General features: G+C 42.9%; 1 protein-coding gene and 2 non-coding genes across 3 annotated transcripts in view; 2 read left to right on the top strand and 1 right to left on the bottom strand.

Moving 5' to 3' along the window:
• CLSTN2 (calsyntenin 2) overlaps positions 1 to 24324 on the bottom strand; it is a 1113326-nt gene that overhangs the window by 791327 nt on the left and 297675 nt on the right. The gene's annotated exons all lie outside the window — the stretch shown is intronic.
• Positions 2048 to 2185, top strand: LOC119937631. Its single transcript, XR_005454169.1, has one exon. It is a non-coding gene; the product is annotated as a small nucleolar RNA SNORA7 (small nucleolar RNA).
• Positions 3877 to 4014, top strand: LOC119938683. Its single transcript, XR_005454489.1, has one exon. It is a non-coding gene; the product is annotated as a small nucleolar RNA SNORA7 (small nucleolar RNA).

The raw sequence follows: 24324 nt of genomic DNA, 5'->3' as shown, positions 1-24324 counted from the left end.
GGCTCCAATTTTTTTTAATGGCATTTATTAAGTGCTTACTATGCGCAAAGCACCGTTCTAAGCGCTGGGGAGGTTACAAGGTGATCAGGTTGTCCCACAGGGGGCTCACAGTCTTAATCCCCATTTTACAGATGAAGTAACTGAGGCACAGAGAAGTTAAGTGGCTTGCCCGAGGTCACACAGCTGACAAGTGGCAGAGCTGGGATTTGAACCCATGACCTCGGACTCCCAAGCCCATGCTCTTTTCACTGAGCCCCGCTGCTTCTCTTTAATTGCCCCACCTACGAGGAGCTTAAACTCTAATGGGAGAGACTCACATAAAAGTGAAGCAGCATGGCCTAGTGGATAGAGCATGGACCCAGAAGGCAGAACTTGGGTTCTAATCCCTACTCTGCCCCTTCATCAATCAATCGTATTTATTGAGTGCTTACTATGTGCAGAGCACTGTACTAAGCACTTGGGAAGTACAAATTGGCAACATATAGAGACAGTCCCTACTCAACAGTGGGCTCACAGTCTAAAAGGGGGAGGCAGAGAACAAAACCAAACATACTAACAAAATAAAATAAATAGAATAGATATGTACAAATAAAATAAATAGAGTAATAAATATGTACAAACATATATACATATATACAGGTGCTGTGGGGAAGGGAAGGAGGTAAGATGGGGGGATGGAGAGGGGGGCGAGGGGGAGAGGAAGGAAGGGGCTCAGTCTGGGAAGGCCTCCTGGAGGAGGTGAGCTCTCAGCAGGGTCTTAACTGCCCCTTGACTGTTGTGTGACCATGAGCAAGTCACTTAAATTATCTGGGTCTCAGTCCCCTCAATGGTGAAATGGGGATTAAGGATGTGAGCCTCATTTGGGACAGGGGCTATATTCAGTTTGATGTCTGTCCCTCCCCTCTAGACTGTAAACTTGTTATAGGCAGGGAATGTGTCACTAATTCTGTTGTATTGAACTCTCCCAAGTGCTGAGTATAGGACTCTGCACATAGTAAGAGTTCAATATGATTGATTGATTATCTTGTATCCACCCTGGAGCTCAGTACAGTGCCAGGCTCATAGTAAGCATTTAACAGATAAATTAAAAAAGTATCTACAAATAACTGAATGGAGAATTGACTATCATTCATACAAAAATGGTTGGATGGTTAAGTGCTAGAGATGGCTCTTGGGTTTCAATGATTTGGGATCCCGAGAACTAACCAGGATAGGCTTATTTGAAGAGGTGGTATTTTAAGGAAGCAGCTTGGCATAATGGATAGGGCATGTGCCTGGGGTCAGAAGGCCATGGGTTCTAATTCCTGCGCTGCCATTTGTCTGCTGTGGGACCTTAAGCAAGTCACTTCACTTCTCAGTTACTTCATCTGTAAAATGGGGAATAAGACTGGGAACCCTGTCCAACCTGATTTGCTTGTATCCACACCAGTGCTTAGTACAGTGCCTGGCAACAAAGTAAGCACTTGAGGAATACCATCATTATTATGAATTATTATTTAGGAGGTCCTTGAATGTGGGGAGAATTGTGGAGGGAGGAGAGATCAGGACAGAGGAATAGCACACACCAGGGGAGAAAGGCAGGAGAGGTTATAGCGAGGTGTAATAGGAGGGTAGCTTTGAGAGGAACAAAGAGAACGTGGGCTGCCTCCCCAGAGCTCCTACTTACCTCCCTGCTACCACCCTCTCTTAGCATTCCTAATGGACAGCTCACTCTGCTCACCTGCCCGGGATTTTCTGGTAACCAACCAACATCCTAAGTGCTTAGTACAGTGCTCTGCACACAGTAAGTGCTCAATAAATACGATTGAACAAATGAACATCCTTGGCTGCCTTCATTTTGTAGACACTACTTCAACACTTATGGTAGTATAGAAGATCCATATTTTCAGGGGGTTCCATATGTGGGCCAGTCTCCTGCGGGCAGCTCCAATTGACATTTATTCTAAATTTCACTGGAAATTTTCAGGAGGGTTCTCTATACTCTCTACCTCTATTACCATTAAAAAATTACTACATGTCATTATATGGGTGTATCTACAAGGAGGGGGCCCTCGCAGGATCACATATGGAGAGTTTCCAGTACTCTACCAGTCTTGGCTATGGGAGGGAGAGTCAAGCAGAGGTATACCCATTCCATTCTTAGCTTGGGCAGTGGCTGGAGAGTGGAAAGCAGTCTGCTACAAGTCAAAACTCAGCTATGCTGGGCAACAGCAGAACGGGAGAGTCCAGGGTGGAGACTCAGGTTTACTGCATGGAAAAAGGCAATGATAAATCAGTTCCCTATTTTTACCAAGAAAACTCTTTGGATAAACTACCAGAGTGACCGGAGATGGAGGTAGGGCGATCTGGGAGAGATGTGTCCATGGAGTCGCTACGGGTCAGAGATGACATGACGGCATAAAACATAACAAGACAAGGAGTGGGAGGACCTGGAGTGATCCGAGTGGGCAATTCAGGGTTCTCAAGAGCAGAAAAAGGAGAGAAGATAGTCCCAGTTCAAAGTAGGTATACAAACCAGTAGGTGGGCTCTTTCCTCTCCCTTACAAATATATGCCATAATCCAAGGTGGCAAGTGAAAGCAGATCCAGAGCTTAGAACAGTGCTTTTTTACATAGTAAGTGCTTAATAAATGCCATCATTATTATTCTTATTTTGACATTTAGCCACTGCCTTCCCTGAATCAAGCAGTAATGGAGTGCTTACCGAACACTGGGACCTAAATGAGGTTGCTGGGGCTTAATGATAATGATGAGGTTAATAAGAATAATGATGATGATAATTAGTATTTGTTCAACACTAGGCATCAAATACTGTACTAAGTGCTGGTGTAGAGACAAGATAAGCTTGTCAGACAGTCTTTGTCTCTTATGTGGTGCACAGTCTAAGGGGAAGGGAGAACTGTATTTGATCTCCATTTCATAGACGAGGAAATTCAGGCCCAGAAAAGTTAAGTGACTTTCCCAAGGTTACACAGCAGGAACGTAGCAGACCAAGATCAGAATTCAAGTGTCCCAGTTCCCAGGCCTGGGATCTTTCCACGACGCCATGCTAGATGGAAATGAAATATCTGACCCCTCCCTCCTGGAGAACACTACACTCTTTGTGATTTGGTGAAATAGGTCCCCGTGGGTCTAGATAACTTTCTTTTTTCCTACATAGCTGCTGTACTCTACAGAAAACTGGATATCTTTCTAGATATAATTTATTTAAACACCTGTCTCCCGTGCAAGTTTGTAAATTCCTTCAAGGCAGAATTACCGTCCACTAACTCTGTTGTACTCTCTCAATTCATTTGTTCATTCAATCGTATTTATTGAGCGCTTACTGTGTGCAGAGCACTGTACTAAGCACTTGGGAAGTAAAAGTTGGCAACATATAGAGACGGTCCCTACCCAACAGTGGGCTCACAGTCTAGAAGGGGGAGACAGAAAACAAAACAAAACATATTAACAGAATAAAATGAAAAGAATAAATACATATAAGTAAAATAAATAGAGTAATAAATACGTACAAACATATATACATATATACAGGTGCTGTGGGGAGAGGAAGGAGGTAAGTCGGGAGGGATGGAGAGGGAGAGGAGGGAGGAGCTCTCAAGGGCTCAGTACAGTTCTCTGCACACAACGGGTGCTCAAGAGATACAACTGACTGATTGATCTAATGAAGTTGATTTTGGTTGACTTCTCCCAATATTGATTAAAATGGGATTTTTCACGTGTTTCCAAAGGCAGAGCAAGATCTCTAAATATGAATGAAGTAGAATGACAATGCAAGCACTAACAATAATAACATTTGTTAAATGCTTACTCTATTCAGGCACTGTTCCAAGTACCAGGGTAGATACAATCTAATCACGTTGGACGCAGTCTCTGTCCCCTCTCAGGGTCGCACCTGGAAAGTTTCCAGTACTCTACCAGTCTCGGCTAGGGGAGGGAGAGTTGAGCAGGGGCCTACCCATTCCATCTCTAGCTTGGGCATTGGCTAGCGAGTGGAAGGCAATCTGCTACAAGTCAAACCTTACGCATGCTGGGCAACAGCAAAATGGGAGAGAGTCAAGGGTGGAGACTTGAGTTTACTTGCGCGGAAGGAGGCAATGGTAAACCAATTCCATATTTTTACCAAGAAAACTCTATGGATACACTACCAAAACAATTGCAGATGGAGAGCGGGACATTCTGGGAGAGATGTGCCCATGGTGTCACTACGGGTTCGAAACGACTCGGCATGACAAGACAGTCCCATTCCCACCTAGGGCTTGCAGTCTTAATCCCTATTTTACAAATGAGGTAACTGAGGCTCAGAGAAGTAAAGTGACTTGGCCAAGGTCACACAGCAGACAGGTGACAGAGCAAGGTTTAAAATCCAGATCCTTCTGACTCCAGGCCCATATTCTATTCTCTAGGCCATGCTGCTTCTACTCCCACGATATAAGTTACAATTTTTGCTACCATCAAATGAAAGTACCCATGGAGTTGACATTGGCAAAGGTGTGAGTTGTTGGACCTAAGGAGGAGATGGAGGAAGAAGGTGGAGGAGGAGGAACAGGAGGAGGGAAAGAAGAAGAGTGGCAAGTTGTGAACTAGGTAATTAAACTTTCCATAAAATACTGTACGGACAGTGACCTATAGAACTATTGCTACTCCCTTATTCATAATTTAGAGATTTTGCTCTGTCTTCGAAAACACGTTTATCAATGTAGCCAATCAAAATCTCCTTTAATGAATCAATTCATTCAATCAGGTTTATTGAGCATTTACTGTGTGCAAAGCACTGTACTAAATCAATCAATTGTATTTATTGAGCACCTGTTGTGTGCAGAGCACTGTACTAAGCCCTCGGGAGAGTACAACAGAGTCAGTAGATGGGAATCCTGCCTTGAAGGAGTTTACAAACTTGCAGGGAAGACAGATGTTAAAATAAATTATACCTAGGAAGGAACAAGAGAGTAGAAAGCTATCTACATAAGGGTTTCGGGAGGTACAAGAACCCAAGTGCTCAGGTGAAGCCCAGGTGCTGAAATGATTTGCCATTTTTCTCCTCTTAGGGCAAGATAGTTGATATTTCAATTTCTTTAATCTGACACAAACTCAAGTGGCGTTCAACGTATCTTACAGTAACAGGGAACGGACTTTCCGGAGAAAGAAATCATTTCCCTATTCATTGAGTCTGACCTTTATCTTATGTCTTCTGTGGCCAGTTTGGGCAGCAGGACAAAGTACTCAATTAGGTGTTGGAAAGGTTAACAATTCCTCATCTTGCTTTGGGAAGAGACCAGCATTTCATTCAACAGGGGCTCATCCAACTGTGATAACTAGTGGCTGTGAAGCCATGGACTAACGCACGATTCAAACTCCAGGAGGCTATAAACATCAATCATACCTGTAGAAGAGATGTTTGCTTTAGAGGAACTATTTTAAAATATACTGTATACTGATTCCCATTTTTTTCCATCTCATTTATCTTGTGTTGAATTGTCCTGCTTTCTCTTCAAGTCCCTTCCATCATGGTTTCATGCCTCAGATTTTTCATTAGACAAAATTCAGGTTTCAACCTGTACTGCAGGACTTACCAATACCTGAAAAGTTTTTATTAACAGATCCACAATTTTAAGTGCAAAAGATGAAGATTCTGGGTCAGAAGGTTTTAAACTCCTATTCACCACTTTGGGTGAACTAGTCAAGCAAAATTACTGGTGTGGTCTTTTTGAAGTGGGTCAACTGATGTATCATTAATAATAATAATAATGGAATTTGTTAAACACTTAGTCTGTATCAACCACTGTTCTAAGTGTGCTGGGTTTATCTTGCCCAGGATTTGAACACAGCAGTTGCCATGCTGGTGCCAAGTAATTTGATTTTGCTACTTGACCAATGTAAATGAGAATCCTCTACTTTGCTTCTCACTATAGGAAAGGCTGGAGGAAAGACCTCCTTAATAATAATAATAATGATAATGATGGCATTTATTAAGCGCTTACTATCATCATCATCATCATCAATCATATTTATTGAGCGCTTACTGTGTGCAGAGCACTGTACTAAGTGCTTGGGAAGTACAAATTGGCAACATATAGAGACAGTCCCTACCCAACAGTGAGCTCACAGTCTAAAAGGGGGAGACAGAGAACAAAACCAACTGTTCTAAGCACTGGGGAGGTTACAGAGAAGCAGCATGCCATTATTATTATTATTAATTCTTAATAATGGCATTTTATTAAGCACTTACTACATGCAAAGCACTGTTCTAAGCACTGGGGAGGTAACAAGGTGATCAGGTTGTACCCCAGGGGGCTCACAGTCTTAATCCCCATTTTACAGATGAGGTAACTGAGGCCCAGAGAAGTTAAGTGACTTGCCCAAAGTCACACAGCTGACAATTGGCGGAGCCGGGGTATGAATCCATAACCTCTGACTCCAAAACCCGAGTTCTTTCCACTGAGCCACGCTGCTTCTCTACAAGGTGATCAGGTTGTCCCACAGGGGGTTCGCAGTCTTAATCCCCATTTTACAGATGAGGTAACTGAGTCACTGAGAAGTGAAGTGACTTGCCCAAAGTCACACAGCTGACAATTGACAGAGCCGGGATTTGAATCCACGACCTCTGACTCCAAAGCCCGAGCTCTTTTCTACTGAGCCACGCTGCTTCTCCTTAATACCTGAGGGCTCTCCCTCTCGCACCAGAGTGCAGCACAGACTCTACTGCATTTCCCACCTCAATGGAAGGTAGATTGAATGAGACGCCTACCCCTCCTAAGCCTAAGCCTCATCGTGATCATAACTAGCCCAAGGTCAAGGGACTTTATTTTTCCCAAACTCCAGAAGGGGACCAGGCCTAATGCCTCACAGGGTTAACTGGAGGCAACTTGCCTCAAAGTCAAAATCTTTTTCCATTTGAACCAACATTTACCAAATAGCAGTCGTCGCTGCCACTGTCAGAAGCAGCGTAATGTGCTGGATGGATCATTAAGCTAGCCCAATATGGTGGCTTGCACCCATTCTGATAATAACGAAATATTTTTTTCATTACAAAAATTGAATGAAAATTTATACATGAATACAATTTTCTGTAAGTTCCTTAAGTTATTTTTAAGTCAGAACCTTAATGTTATCTTATATAACAATAATGGTGGTATTTGTTAAGTGCTTACTATGTGCAAAGCACTGTTCTAAGTGCTGGAGAGGTTACAAGGTGATCAGGTTGTCCCGGGGGGGCTCACAGTTTTAATCCCCATTTTACAGATGAGGTAACTGAGGCACAGAGAAGTTAAGTGACCTGCCCAAAGTCACACAGCTGACAGTTGGCAGAGCTGGGATTTGAACCCATGACCTCTGATTCCAAAGCCCGTGCTCTTTCCACTGAGCCACGCTGCTTCTCTGCTTCTTCTATGCTTCTTATATCACTAAAGTATCCTGAATCTCTCAACACCTCTACCCTTAGAGCTCTCCAAACCTTCACCTTCTGTCACTTCTAGTCTCTAGATTTTAATTCCCCAAACCTATATTCACCAGTGCTTCTGTCTTTATATCTTTCCCACAACAGCACGGTGAATTTGGTTCCTCTTTCCCAAAGCAAATAGGCCACGGTGTCCCAAGCTGTTGGATACCTCTTACCTGACCTGTGTGACATTTTAGTCCTGCTATTAGCTTAAATAGTGATAATTGTGGTGGTAAGTGCTTGTTATATGCCAAACACTGTACTAATCAATCAATCCATCAATCGTATTTATTGAGCGCTTACTGTGTGCAGAGCACTGTATTAAGCACTTCGGAAGTACAAGTTGGCAACATATAGAGACAGTCCCTACCCAACAGTGGGCTCACAGTCACTGGGGTAGATATGAGATAATCAGGTTTAGACACAGTTCCTGGTGTTTATAGTCTAAGAGGTAGAAAAGTTAGTGAATCCCCATTTCACAGATGAGGAAACTGAGGCACGGGGCAATGAAGTGACTTTTCCAAGGTCACACAGCCAGCAGGAGGAACAGCTATGATTAATCTTCCATCCCGACTCTCATACCTTCTCTGTGACTCTTGAAAACTTCTCTGTAGCATCTCCACTCTTCCTCCCAACATTCCTGAACCCGCCATAGTCTTCCCCTGCTCCAGAGATTTCCACCTTACACTTCTGCTTCCTGAGTTGCAGGCCCTGGCTTCTGGGGAAGCAGAATGGCTTACTGGATAGAGCACAGCCCTGGGAGTCATAACTTGTATCTACCCCAGTGCTTAAAACAGTGCTGGGCACATAGCAAGAGCTCAACAAGTACCATACTTATTTTTAGGGCAAGGGGATAGAATCAATCAATCAATCGTATTTATTGAGCGCTTACTATGTGCAGAGCACTGTCCTAAGCACTTGGGAAGTACAAGTTGGCAACATATAGAGACAGTCCCTACCCCAACAGTGGGCTCACAGTCTAAAAGGGGGAGACAGAGAACAAAACCAAACATACAACAAAATAAAATAAATAGAATAGATATGTACAGGTAAAATAAATAAATAGAGTAATAAATATGTACAAACATATATATATATATATATGGGACCCTGATGGCAGGGGGCATATGAAGGAACCCTCCCTGCATCCAGTTTCTATAGTTTTGGCAGCCTGGGCAGCAGGAACTGCAAACCAGGGAAAAGACAGGAAATGGCAAGGCATAGCTTAAAAAAATAAAATACAGCACAGGACTAGTTAGGGGCCTTGTGTCAGATGTGTTCAATCAATAGATCACGACATGGCCTAGTAGAGAGAGCATGGGCCTGGGAATCAGAAGGGCCTGGGTTCTAATCCTGGCTGCGCCACTTGTCTGCTGTGTGATCTTGGGCAAGTCACTTCACTTCTCTATGCTTCAGTTACCTCATTATAAAATGGGGATTAAGGCTGTGAACTCCATGTGGTGCACGGACTGTGTCCAACCTGATTATCATGTATCTCAGCACTTAGCACAGTGCCTGGCACATAGGAAATGCTTAACAAATATCATGAAAAAAATCAATCACAGGTATTTATTGAGTGTTTACTATGTGCAGAGTATGGAACTAAGCACTGGGGAAGTAAGAATTAGGTAGGACTGTGGGGTAAGACGGGAAAGGAATCAAAGTTTTGCATGTTAGGGTGGCGTGGGGGACTGGGAGGACACAGATGGGAAGATGGAATGAACATATGATGTCACAGCCAGGATAAAGGCTATCCAAAATCTACAATGGGCCTTATCAAGAACTGCTATTTGCCACGTTGAACTGAATCTCTCCAGCATCATCATCATCATCAATCGTATTTATTGAGCGCTTACTGTGTGCACAGCACTGTACTAAGCGCTTGGGAAGTACAAGTTGGCAACATATAGAGACAGTCCCTACCCAACAGTGGGCTCACAGTCTAAAAGGGGGCATCAAATGTCACTGTGAGTCCCATATGAGGCAGAGACTCTGTCTGCCCTAGTAGTATTGTATCTACCCCTGCCCGACACATGGTAAGCACTTAGCAAATGCCATGATTATTATCATTACAAGTACATGTCTATAAATTATTTATTTATAGTCATGTCTTCTCCCTCTCTAGAGGTCTTCCCTGTCTAAGCCCTCATTTCTTCTTCTCCCACCCCTTTCCGTGTCACCCTTGCATTTGGATTGACTCCCTCTGTTCACCCATCCCTCAGCCTCACATCACTTATATCCACACCCATAATGTATGGTTTTATAATAATGCCTGTCTCTTCTTATAGACAGTAAACTCATTGTGGGCAGGGAACATGTCCACCGACTCTGTTAAATTGCATTCTCCCAACAATTAGTACAGTGCTCTGCACACTATATGTGCTTATTAAATATGACTTTCACCTCACTCCCTCACCACAAGGCGCTTATGTACGTATCTTTAAATCGTTTATTATAAATTAATTATATGAATGTTTGTTTCCCCCTCCAGAATGTAAGCTCATTATGGGTATGGAACATGTCCATTAATTATGCTGTATTGTCCTCTCCCAACACTTAATACAGTGCTATAAGCATAATAGGCTCTCAATAAATACCACTAACTGATAGTTTGAAAGCAACAGTATTAAATGGTCTCTCCTACTTGTCCCTGCTATGCCACAAGACGGTGATGGAACCTCCTACCAAAAATGCCGGACAAGCCTCTGAATTGAGGACCAGCAGGAAGGAATTTATGACAGTCACGTAGTCACGGTGCTTTGCCCAGTAATAACAATAATACAAATAGTAATAGTTGCGGTATTTGTTAAGTGCTTACTATGTGCCAGACACCATTCTAGGTGCTGGGGTAGATTAAAGATCATCAGGTTGGACATAGTCCCTGTCAGTCACAATCTTATAATCCCCATTTTACAGATGAGGGAACTGAGGCCAGGAGAAGTTAAGTGAGTTACCCAAGGTCACGTGGCGGAGCTGGATTTAGAAACCCAGGATCTTCTTACTCCCAGTCCCCTGCTGTATCCACTAGGCCAGGCTGCTTCCCAGTGTCACTTGCGGTGGATAGAGAATGGGCCTTGGATTCAAAAGAACCTAGGTTCTAATAATAATAATAATAATAATAGTATTCATTAAGCGCTTACTATGTGCCAAGCACTAGGGTAGGTACAAGCTTATCAGGTCGCCCCACATGGGGCTCACAGTCTTAATCCCCATTTTACAGATGAGGTAACTGAGGGTACATAGAAGTTGAGTGACTTGCCCAAAGTCACACAGCTGACAAGTGGTGGAGCAGGATTAGAACCCATGACCTCTGACTCCCAAGCTCTTTCCACAAAGCCATGCTGCTTCTCACTAAGCCACGGTGTTTCTAATCCCGACTGCCACTCCTCTGCTGTGTGGCCATGGGCAGGCCCCTTAACTTCTCCACGATTCAGTTACCTCACCTGCAAAATGTGAATTAAGGGTGTGATAGCTTGTATCTACCCCAGCACTTACAACAGTGCTGGACACACAGTAAGCACTTAACACATTCCATTATTATTATCACCCCTACCAGTGGTATTCCTGATGCACCAGTGGATGCTGAGACCGAGCACGTATGTGCCATGCTCCGTAACATCCAACAGATCACCTTGGGCCACGGGCAGGAAGCTGGAAGGGACAGGGGAAGGGAAAGAAGGGAATGTTTGCCTTTTCCCAGAGCAATGATTACTTTTGGCCTACCTGGATTGTAAGAATTGAACTTTTTCTTTTCCTAGTCCTGACCGTATTATTCCTCTTCATCATTTTGGTGCTCAGGAGTTGGGAAGGAGGTTGGTCTTTCCTTCACTCAACTGTTTCCAAACCTGCAATGATGTGGAAAACTTCATTTGGAAAAACAAATATGCCTCTCCTAGGGAGGCATGCTCCCACTTGCAGATTGTATGTGGCTCCAACAAACGGCTCTGTCTCGGTGGCTGAAATCGGCTTTTCTAGATTCCTCTACCCTCCACACCTAAATATCCATCTCTGTTGAGCTAAAAGGCTTGTGGTGCATGAAATTAGACTCCACCTGCAAGGTGACCTTGGAGAGTTTCTTGTTCAGACTATTATTTAACGCACAATTCAGGATCATCCATCAGGCTATCAAGGAGGTCGTATGACTAGGAACAGATCTGAAGAACATTTGATAAGGGGGAAAAAAAAGGCCTTCACAGTCTGGAAATTCATATTACCATACCCTCAAGGTCATGTCGCAGTGAAGAAATACTGATGAATCATTTTATCTCTCTTTTTCCTTCTATCTTCAGAGGTTAAGCAGGTCTACCACATAAGTCATTTAAAATACCTTAGACAGGAAAATGTTACCACCTGCACTCAGTACTTATGCTAAAGTCTGAGATAGGTGTGACTTTAGGGAGTTGTCTGTATTTGGAGGTATTTACAAAAATAAAATAAAATAAAACACTAAAGGGTGGGACTCAACTCTGGCTCTGGAAAAGGGGATAGAAGTCATTTGCAAGGGCAGGAAATAGAAAGAATATCCACAGAAAGGTCAGTAGAGTAGATGGGGTTAAAAGAACAACAGTGAAAAGTTCTGGTCAAGTTTTAGATGTGAGACAAAGTTGGAAATAACCGGAGAACAAAATATTTGTAAAGGTTGGTTGCTTAATTGAAAAATTAAACTAAACTCTGGGAACAAGGGCACATTTTGCAATAACAAGGGGACAAGTGGATTGAGTGGTTTAAATCAATCTGTCATATTTGAGTGCTTAATGTGTGCAGGGCACTGTACCAAGTGTTTTGAGAGAGCACAATATAATAGAGTTGGTAAAGACGTTTCTTTAAAGTCAGCGGGAAGGATTTTCTGTTGGATGGGGAGGTGGATGGGCAATCACTGGAGGTTCTTGAAGAGTGGTCTAAATAAAAGGGAGTGTAAGATTTATAGATAAGGAAACTGGGGTCCAGAGAAATTAAGGCACTCTCCCTAGGTCATACAGCAGGCAAGTGTTTTAGTTTGGCTTAGAACCCTGACCCTCTGACTCCTAGGCTTGTGCTCTTTTCACTGAGCCACTATGCTTCACCTATAAAGAGAAGTAGAGTGGCTCAGTGGAAAGAGCACAGGCTTTGGAGTCAGCGGTCATGGATTCAAATCCAGGCTCTGCCAACTGTCAGCTGTGTGACTTTGGGCAAGTCACTTAACTTCTCAGTGCCTCATTCCCTCATCCCCTCATCTGTAAAATGGGAATTAAGACTGTGAGCCCCACGTGGGACAACCTGATCACCTTGTATCTCCCCAGCACTTAGAACAGTGCTTTGCATATGGTAAGTGCTTAACAAATACCATCATTATTATTATAATAAAAATACATACATCTAAGCATTTATCTATTTGCAGTCTCTCTTAAACTTACATAGACATATTTCTGCATTGCCAAACATCTTCCTAATATGTGATTTACTTCAGGAAGCAGCTTGGCGAAGTGGGTAGAGCACCGACCTTGGAGTCCCAAGGTCATGGGTTCAAATCCCAGCTCCATCATTTGTCTGCTGGTGACTTTGGACTAGTCATTTCACATTTCTGTGACTCATCTGTCCCTACTACCTCCCTCTGCTCTACCCCCTCCCCACAGCTCTTGTGTATATTTGTTGAGAAGCAGCATGGCTCAGTAGAAAGAGCCCAGGCTTGGGAGTCAGAGGTCTTGGGTTCTAATCCCAGCTCCGTCACTTGTCAGCTGCATGACTTTGGGCAAGTTCACTTCACTTCTCTGTGCTTCAGTTACCTCAACTGTAAAATGAGGATTAAGACTATGAGCCCGATGTGGGACAACCAGATTACCTAGTAGTATCTCCTCCAGCACTTAGAAAATGTTTGGCATACAGTAAGCGCTTAACAAATGCTATTAATTATTATTATTATTATTATTATTATTATTAAGTGTCAATCTCCACCTCGAGATTATAAACCCCTTGAGGACAGGGACCCTGTCTACGAAGTACAGTTCTCTGCTTACAGTAGGCCCTCAATGTGCATACTGTCGCTGGATTGCTTGAGGAAACTGGAAAGAGCTGGAGACAAGGCAGCAACTGCTGTTTATTTTCTTCCAGATCAGAGAATATGACTAATAATACACCAAAACATCTCCAGGGATCTTAGGAAATAGAGCCTAGCTATGATGCGGCACAACCCTGAAAACGGCAATTTAGCATTCATAAGCAAGCCAGCTCCTCCTCAGAGCTCTGCTGTAAGGCCCAATTTGGCTGTCAATGCCAATATTTTCAGAAGTGATTAACAACTCATACTTGTCCATCGGCAATAAACAACAGTAAAAAATTTGTGAAAAAGATGAAGGGTCTGAGGAACATCCTTTAGAAAACATTATAGCTGATGCTACCTAATTTTTTTTTCCCTGATAGAAAAAGACACTTTGTGTGGGACAATAAAATCCAACAGAAAGCCCTGTATGAAAATCATAAATAGTGATTTAATTGTTGATTTGGGTTATAAAGTCCCTATAAAGAAAACAAATCATATAAGACAGGTTTCCTTCCACCTAGAATTTCCTTTTCAATAGCAGTAAGAGGAAAAAACCAACCAGCCAACAAACAAAACTAATCCCATACTTCCCCTCTTATACTTCATATGTATCCAATAAGAAACTCCTCTTTCTCCAGACAGGTCAGTAATGGCAGGCTCAACATCTACTTATACACGAAACCATCTCTAGAAACTGAATAAATCAATTCATCAGTAGTATTTTTTAATGGAATTTTTTAGGTGCTTATTACGTACCAAACACTGAACTAGGTGCTGGGGTAGATACAAGCTAATAAGGAAGGACACAGTCCAAGTTCCACACGGGACTCACAAGCTCAATCCCAATTTTGGATGGATGAGGTAACTGAAGAACAGAGAAGTGACTTGCCCAAAGTCATACAGCAAACAAGTGGTGGAGCTGGGATTGGAACCCAGGTCCTTCTGACTCCCAGGATTGTGCTCTATCCACTAGGCTGCACTTCTTCTGGGTACCTACTGTGGACACAGTATTGTTCTGAGCTTTTATGACAATACAGGAAAATTAGCAGACATGATCCCTGCCTTCAAAAAGGAGTGAGATAGATAAGTACTAAAGCAATTGTACTTTCCAAGTGCTTAGTACAGTGCTCTGCACACAGTAAGAGCTCAATAAATGCGACTGAATGAATGAAAGTTGCAGTCAAGTATATACAATTTGTGCAATAAAGGCTAGTGGGCGGTTATTACATACATAATGATGTGGGGTATGGAGGATATTCATTCATTCAATCATATTTACTGAGCGCTTACTGTGTGCAGAGCACTGTACTAAGCACTTGTGAACTACAAGTTGGCAACATACAGAGACGGTCTCACTATTGCCGTGAGACCAACAACGGGCTCACAGTCTAGAACGGGGAGACAGACAACAAAACATGCAGACAGGTGTCAAAGTCATCAGAACAAATAGAATTAAAGCTAAATGCACATCATTAACAAAATAAATAGAATAGTAAATATGTACAAGTAAAATAGAGTACTAGATCTGTACAAATACATATACAAGTAGAGATTAATCAGGGAAGATCTCCTGGAGGAGATGTGATTTTGGAAGGCTTTGAAGTGGAGAGGGCAGTGGTCTTTCACATCTGAAAGAGAGGGAGAACCAGATAGTGGGGAGGATGTGAGTAAGGGGTCGGTAGTGGGAAAGATGAGAATGAATAGGTTAGCACCAGAGTAATCAATCAATCAATCAATCATATTTATTGAGCACTTACTGTGTGCAGAGCACTGTACTAAGCGCTTGGGAAGTACAAGTTGGCAACATATAGAGACAGTCCCTACCCAACAGTGGGCTCACAGTGAAGAACGTGAGTCTGGATGTTGTGTGAGGAGAAAGTGGATGAGTAGGAAGGAGAGAACAGATTGAGTGCTCTAATCCATGACCAGGAGTTTGTGATTTACATGGAGGAGAATACTGATTGTGGTATTTCTTAAGTGGCTACTATGTGCCGAGTGCTGTACTACGTGCTAGAGTAGATATAAGCAAATCGAGCTGGACTTAGTCCCTGACCTATGTGGAGCTCGCAGTCTCAATCCCCATTTTGCAGATGAAGTAACTGAGGCACAGAGAAGTAAAGTGACTTTCCCAAGGTCATGCAGCAGACAGATGGCAGAGCCAGGATTGGAACCAATGACCCTCTGACTCCTACGCCCATGCCCTATCCACTAAGTCATGTGCCACCATTGGTATTTTCTCAGAAGTGGGGAGAATCGAGATGAAGGGCGTTTGAGAAAAATGATCTGGGCAGCAGCGAGAATTGTGGATTGAAGGGGAGAGAGATAGGAGACAGGAGGTCAATGACAATGCTCACGCGTGAGTTGCATGTGATAAACGCTTTTACTGGCATGGTGGCCATTTGGTTGGAGACAATGATCCTGAAATTGCTGTGGAGCAAAAAACAACAGGATTTGGCAGACCAAGTATGGGGGTTGAAAGAGAGGGAGGAGTCAAGGATAATGCCAAGGTTAACAGCTTGAGAGATGGGGAGGATAATGAGCAATCATTGTATAGTACAATTTACTGTACAGTAGAGAACACATTTATCATGTACACATAAGTGAACATTGTAGCAAGAAAAATGAAAAAATAAAGCAGGACACTGGCTCATACCTGCCACTTAAATACTGTGTTTATTATTTTCGATCCAGTGAGAGGGAGAGGGATAAGCACAGCACTTACGCCTCACCCTTCTATGGGACTGCCCTGTGACCACCCAGATGGGAGTATGGAAAATCGTAAATGCCCTCTGTCCATCTGGTCAGTGTGGGCACCGAGTGTTAGCTGTGGGTCGGAGGTGATAACAGAGGCATGCGTGCATCCTCGAATGTTAAGGTCACCTAAACAGCCCAGTCACTGATAGCACCTCTAGCCACTAATATTTGACCTTACCACCTGAAGTATCTTGGCTAAAAGAGGTTTTTATTGATCCTTAACAGATAATTCTGGCCTGGCGCCAATATAAATGTCCAAAACAGAACTCCTCATCTTCCCAAAAGCAGCGTGGCTCAGTGGAAAGAGCACGGGCTTTGGAGTCAGAGGTCATGGGTTCGAATCCCGGCTCTGCCAATTGTCAGCTGTGGGACTTTGGGCAAGTCACTTAACTTCTGTGTGCCTCAGTTCCCTCATCTGTACAATGGGGATGAAGACTGTGAGCCCCCTGTGGGACAACCTGATTGCCTTGTAACCTCCTCAGCACTTAGAACAGTGCTTTGCACATAGTAAGCACTTAATAAATGCCATTATCATTATTATTATTATTTCCCATCACTCTAGACAGCCCACCTCCTCCCTATCTCACAAGGCCCAGAAACTTGTCAGCAACCTCGACTCATGTCTCTCATTTAACCCACCAATCCAATCTGTCACTGCATCTTGTTGGTTCTAGCTCCACATTACTAAAATCCACATTTTCTTCTCCATCCAACCTGCTACCATGGTGATCTAAGCACTTGTGGACTGCCTGGACTACTGCATCAATCTCCTTGCTGACCTCCCTGTCGCCTGCCTCTCCCTACTCCAGCTAATACTTCACTCTGCTGCCCAGGTCACTTTTCTAAAAAAAAAAAACCTCTAGTGATTGCCCATTCACCTCTGCATCAAGCAGAAACTCCTTGCCATTGACTTTAAAACATCAATCACCTTGCCCAACCGTTCTATCTTACCTCACTGATTTTCTATTACAAACCAGCACGTCCACTTCACTCTTCTAACACCACCCCATTCACTGTAATCCAGTCTCTTCTATCTCACTGCCTACCCCTTGCCCACATCCTTCCACTGGCTTGGAATAATAATAATAATAATGATGATGGCATTTATTAAGCACTTAGTATGTGCAAAGCACTGTTCTAAGCGCTGGGGAGGTTACAAGGTGATCAGGTTGTCCCCCGGGGGGCTCACAGTCTTAATCCCCATTTTACAGATGAGGGAACTGAGGTCCAGAGAAGTTAAGTGACTTGCCCAAAGTCACACAGCTGACAATTGGCAGAGCTGGGATTTGAACCCATGACCTCAGACTCCAAAGCCCGTGCTCTTTCCACCGAGCGACGCTGCTTCTCTGAATCTCCTCTTTCATACATTCATTCAATCGTATTTATTGAACGCTTACTGTGTGCAGAGCACTGCACTAATCGCTTGGGAAGTACAAGTCGGCAACATATAGAGACAGTCCCTACCCAACAATGGGCTCACAGTCTAGGAGGGGGAGACAGACAACAAAACAAAACATGAAGACAGGTGACTGCAAGCTTATTCCTCTAAACTATAAGCTCATTGTCTCCCAAGTTCTTAGTACAGTGCTCTGTACAGAGTAAGGCTCAATAAATACGACTGATTGATTGACATCTGAGAGACCACCACCCTCCCCACCTTCAAAGCCTTATTAAAATCACATCTCCTCCCAGAGGCCTTCCCTGACCAAGCTCTGATTCCCCTAACACCCTCTCCCTTCTGCATCACCCATGCACTTGGATTTGTACACTTTATTCACCCCGCCCTCAGGCCCACAGCATCATAATGAATTTATTTAATAATTATAATAATAATAATAATGCTATTTGTTAAGCACTTACTACGTGCCAAGCACTGTTCTAAGCACTGGGGGTAGATACAAGGTAATCAGGCTGTCCCTCGTGGGGCTCAGTCTTAATCACCATTTTACAGATGAGATAACTGAGGAGGCGCAGAGACGTTAAGAGGCTTGCCCCAAGTCACATAGCAAACAAGTGGTGGAGGCAGGATTAGAACCCATGTCCACTGACACCCAAGTTCATGCTCTTTCCACTACTGCCATTGTAGTGGAAAGCAGTGCCACACTGCTTCTCTTAATATATTTATATCATTTATAGTAGTATCTATCTCCCCCACAAGACTGTAGGCTTACTGTGGGTACAGAATGTATCTACCAACTCTGTTATATTGTACTCTGCCAAGAGCTTAGTATAATGCTCTGCACACAGTAAGCACTCAATAAATATGACTGATCAATTGGTATGCATGTACACACACACACACACAATATATATATATATATATATATATATATGTATATATATATATATATATATATATATATATATCAAGTTTGAACCCAACCAGATGCAGGAAATGGGCCAACAACCAAAGCAAAGAAATAAAATTACTCTGCATGCTCAATCCCAGCACTTCACCAAAGACTACAAATATGAAACCCATACGGGATAGGGAGTATGTCTGATCATCTTATATAGTACAGTACCTGGCACATAGTAAGCACTTTACAAATACTGTAAGTAATATTTATCTGCCCTAGCACTTAGCACAATGCTTGGCATATAGCAGTAGCATGTCCTAGTGGAAAGAGCACAAACTTGGAAGTCAGACATCCTGGGTTCTAAACCTGATTCTACCACTTGCTTGTTGTGTAACCTTGGGCAAGTCACTTAAATTATCTGTGCCTCAGTTTAAATTATCACAATTACCATTACTCTTAGTACTTTAGTGAGAATATTCTATCTACTCCTTGAGAAAGAGGCTTAGAATATTAGTCAGAGAAAATGTTAAGAATGAAGTTTAAGGATATTTAGCTTCCATTCCCATCCTCTGTTTGTCCGTGCTCTTTCTTAGGTAAGCAGGAATCTGATGAATCATTCATATTAAGCTGTCCAAATGTTGAAATGTTTCTGAAGTCGTTATTGCTGATACAGTCAGTGTGCTAGCTGTAACCATGTCAACTTTACATCCATTTCTAGCAACTAGGGTCAAGGTCTTCCCCAAGGGCTTAGCCTGGATTTAGCCTGGAGAGGGGAAGGAGACGGAGAGGAAAAGGGAAGTCCAGAGGTCAACTATGGAGCCCCATCCCAAGCATTATCCCCCAAACCTTAAACCACAGGGCATCCATCAACAATGGCTGGACTCCACGTCCATTGTCCTGGCCCCACAGGAGATGAAGGTAATACCCATCGTAGTAGAAGTATTTAAGTGCTTACTATTTTCACGACTCTGTACTAAGTATTGGGAGAGAAAATTAGAATTACAAATGGTCTCCATCCCATTGGAGGCTCACGCTCTAATGCACCTTTAGTGTAGGAGGTCACCTGACTGATAAAAATCCAAGTTGAATCTATGCTGATTTGAGAACTAGCTGCCAGATATTCAGATTGAAATTCTGGCTAAAAATATAAACGGATCCAGTCAAGAAAAAGCAGAGAGCACCTGCTGTCTTACAAGGCCAATACAAATATTTTATAATCGGAACAAATAAAACTATCCAAAAGGGCATTAGTTAACATACTTATTGTGGGTATGACGATGATGGTATTTGTTAAGCACTTACTATGTGCAAAGCACTGTTCTAAGCATGGGGGGGATACAAGGTGATCAGGTTGTTCCACATGGGGCTCACAATCTTAATACCCATGAGGTAACTGAGGCACAGAGAAGTGAAGTGGCTTGCCCAAAGTCACACAGCAGACAAGTGGCAGAGCAGGATTAGAACCCATGACCTCTGACTCCCAAGCCCGGGCTCTTTCCACTGAGCCATGCTGCGTCTGACAAGCACGTCAGTACAATACTGACAATCAAATGGCTCTTAAAAATAGAGAGGGAATCCTTTCCGATATAGGAAACAAAAACAAGAAAATTGTTTTTAGTCTGTGTTTTATAATAAGTATGACTGAAATGTTTTACATTTTAATTTCTGAGAGGAAAGGCACTATTCTTGTTTAATTCACTTCTGAGCGCCCATTTAGGCACTTAGTTCAGCAAACGCACAAGAAGCATCAGATAGGTGTCATTGTATTATTTGATGAAGAGTAGAAACTTAAAAGCAGCGTGGCCTGGTAGAAAGAGCCCGAGCTTGGGAGTCAGAGGTCACAGGTTCTAATCCCAGCTCCACCGCTTGTCAGCTGTGTGACTTGGGGCGAGTCACTTAACTTCTCTGTGCCTCAGTTACCTCATCTGTAAAATGGGGATGGAGACTGTGAGCCCTACGCAGGACAACCTGAATAGCTTGTATCCACTCCAGTGCTTAGAACAGTGCTTGGCACATAGTAAGCGCTTAACAAATACCAACATTATTATTATTATTATTAAATGGGATTTCTAAGAGTACAATTTTTTGTATGCCCTTAAATGATAACTGCACCTAGTGATTAGACAATCTGACTCTTCATTACTCTGTGATAATGGGGATATGGGAAAATGTGGATGAATAAATTAACAGATAAGCCTCCAGACATCATTTTGGCCATTACTTTCCTCCTATTTCCCCAGCTTCCAGACATTGTTTTGGCCATTAATTTCCTCCTATTTCCCCATCTAAACATTTTCAAGAGCTTCTAAAAAGTAGTTGAATTAATTAAATTGTCCTTCTCTATTTCCGGGTTCATCCTTCCTCAGTGGGGATGGACGAACAATTCATTAAGTACAAGATCAATTAATCAGTGATATTTATTGAGCATCTACTGTGTACAGAGCACTTAGCAGTGTGTGCAGAGCAAGATGAAGAAGACAAGAATGAGGCCGGGAAATTTGCCACTTGGATATCCAGTCACGGTATAGTTGGGAGTTGACTGAATAACCCTATTCTGTTGTTCTCTGCCGCAGGCTAGGAGTCAGTTACCTCATCTGTGAAATGGGGATGAAGATTGTGAGCCCCACGTGAGACAACCTGATTACCTTGTATCTATCCCAGTGCTTAGAACAGTGCTTGGCACATAGTAAGCACTTCACAAATACCAACATTATTTTTATAATTATTATTATTAGGCCTTGGAATGGTACAATTCACGGAAAGGAACAGTTAAAAACTCACCTGGAAAGGATAAAGCCTACAGGGGATAAAAGGTAATTTTTTTAGAAAAACAAAAAAGCATTTTTTTAAATTTCTTAATGATTAGTGAAGAAACCAATTATTCAGCATTAATTAAATATTATTGCTGCTTCAACACATTCTGCCACGTGTCACGGCACTGCAGATCCAGAGGTCTGCATTCTGGCTTACAAAGGTAGCTCCAGGCCTTCACACTCATTTCTGCATTCAATTAAGTTGAAATCTGCCTCCCAAAATTCATTATTTTTCAATCTTGCTGATAGTTCTTTCTGTTTACGGGATTCTAAATTCTTATCCTCTAACTGTTCGCTTTCTCTAAATCTATTTTCAATCTTACCTTCCTCAAATAGCTGCTCCTTTTTGTAAATATCAAATCAAGAACTCCCCCAAATACCCAGTTTCTCTACACTCTGCACCTGCAACTTGCCCTGGAGTGATCAGGATCTGAATATCAATTACCTATTATTTGGTTCATTGATTCATGCATTCAGTTCATTCAATTGTATTTACTGAGAACTTACTGTGTGCAGAGCACTGTACTAAGTGCTTTGGAGAGTACAGTACAACAATAAACAGACAGAGCCCCTGCCCATAAAGTGCTTACACTCTAGAGGGGGCTTACTTGAGAAGCACTGGGGCCTTTGAGTCAGAAGGATTCATTCATTCAGTCATATTTATTGAGCGCTTACTGTGTGCAGAGCACTGTACTAAGCGCTTGGGAAGTACAAGTCGGCAACACATAGAGATGGTCCCTACTCAACAGCGGGCTCACAGTCTAGAAGGGGGAGACAGACAACAAAACAAAACATATTAACAAAATAAAATAAGTAGAATAAATATGTACAAATAAAATAAAGAGAGTAATAAATACGTACAAATATATGTACACATATACAGATACAGAAGGATCTAGGTTCTAAAGCCAGCTCTGCCACTTGTCTGTTGTGTACCCTTAGGCAAGTCACTTTACTTCCCTGTGCCTCAGTTCCCTCATCTGTAAACTGGGAATTCATAATAATAACAATGATGGTATTTGTTAAGTGCTTACTATGTGCAAAGCATTGTTTATGTGGGGCTCACAGTCTTAATCCCCATTTTCCAGATGAGGTAACTGAGGCACAGAGAAGTTAAGTGACTTGCCCAAAGTCACACAGCTGACAAGCGGCAGAGCGGGGCTTTGAACCCATGACCTCTGGCTCCCAAGCCCGTGCTCTTTCCACTGAGCCACGCTTCTTCAGACTGTGAGCTCCAAGTGGGACAGGGACTGTGTCCAACCCGATTTGCTTGTATCCACCCCAGCGCTTAGTACAGTATCTGGCTCATACTAAGTGCTTAACAAATACCACAATTATTATTAATCAACAGAATCTTTTTAGCAGTGAGATGGAGTATGCCTTGATAACCAGCCTCGTCATCACCTCAGCAGCACAGAATCTGGGGAGTAGACAATCTCTCACCCACCAAGACCCCCCTGCCTGAAGCTCTCTCTTCCAGTAGCATAGCAAAGGGAACTCCCAAAACAATATGCTTTCATTCATTCATTCATTCAATCGTATTTATTGAGTGCTTACTGTGTGCAGAGCACTGTACGAAGCACTTCGAAAATACAATACAGCAATGAAGGGAGACAACCCCTGCCCACAAAAACCTTGTCCTACCTCACCTCCCTTCTCTCCTTCTCCAGCCCAGCCCGCACCCTCCGCTCCTCCACTGCTAACCTCCTCACTGTGCCTCGTTCTCGCCTGTCCCGCCATCGACCCCCGGCCCACGTCATCCCCCGGGCCTGGAATGCCCTCCCTCTGCCCATCCGCCAAGCTAGCTCTCTTCCTCCCTTCAAAGCCCTACTGAGAGCTCACCTCCTCCAGGAGGCCTTCCCAGACTGAGCCCCCTTTTTCCTCTCCTCCTTCCGATCCCTCCGGCCCTACCTCCTTCCCTTCTGCCCTTGTATATATTTGTACAGATTTATTACTCTATTTATTTTAGTTGTACATACTTACTATTCTATTTATTTTGTTAATGATGTGCATATAGCTGTAATTCTATTTATTCTGACGATTTTGACACCTGTCTACATGCTTTGTTCTGTGGTCTGTCTCCCCATCCTAGAGTGTGAGCCTGTTGTCGGGTAGGGATTATCTCTATATGTTGCTGACTTGTACTTCCCAAGCTCTTAGTTCTGTGTTCTGCACACAGTAAGCCCTCAATAAATGCGACTGAATGAATGAATGAATCCCCCCACCCATTGTGTCAGAGCCACTACAAGTCCCAAATCTGTACTGTATGTCAGTCATTTGGCTTAAATTCAAAACAAGAAAAAAAGAACACTGCTTCACCCCGGGTGATAAGCAGAAAATGATACATTGCATTCATGTAATCTTTTCATTTTACCAAAACATGCTCTCTTTAATTCTCATTTTGTCTACATAACATCTCTGTGAAGTATAGAATGGCAGACTTATTACCCCCTATTTGATAGAAGAGTAAGCTAGTTACCAGTTCCCAACTCAGCACATCTGCAGCACTTGAGCATCTGTGACCTAACAACTTCTGGTAGTATTTATGGATCTAAAGTAACTGTGAGCCCACTGTTGGGTAGGGACTGTCTCTCTATGTTGCCAACTTGTACTTCCCAAGCACTTAGTACAGTGCTCTGCACATAGTAAGCGCTCAATAAATACGATTGATGATGATCTTACCCTGTTAGTTAAGCACTAACTTGTATACATATCCCCTTTTTTCTCTGTCTTCTTAAAACCAATCCCCTAACAGCAGACTGCTGGCATTCTGCCCAGGAGAGATGATGATGATCATCATCATCATCGTAATAGTAGTATTTTTAAGTGCTTCCAATGTGCTGGCACTTTTCTAAGCACTGGGGTGGAGACAAGCAAATCAAGGGAGACACAGTCCCTGTCCCATGTGGGGCTCACAGTCTCAATCTCCATTTTACAGATGAGGTTAACTGAGGCACAGAGAAGTGAAGGGACTTGCCCAATTCACACAGCAGGCAAGTGGTGC

This window comes from Tachyglossus aculeatus, chromosome 1 (assembly GCF_015852505.1).
Source record: "Tachyglossus aculeatus isolate mTacAcu1 chromosome 1, mTacAcu1.pri, whole genome shotgun sequence".
Taxonomy (NCBI): Eukaryota; Metazoa; Chordata; class Mammalia; order Monotremata; family Tachyglossidae; genus Tachyglossus; species Tachyglossus aculeatus.
This window is presented reverse-complemented; position numbering and strand designations above follow the sequence as displayed.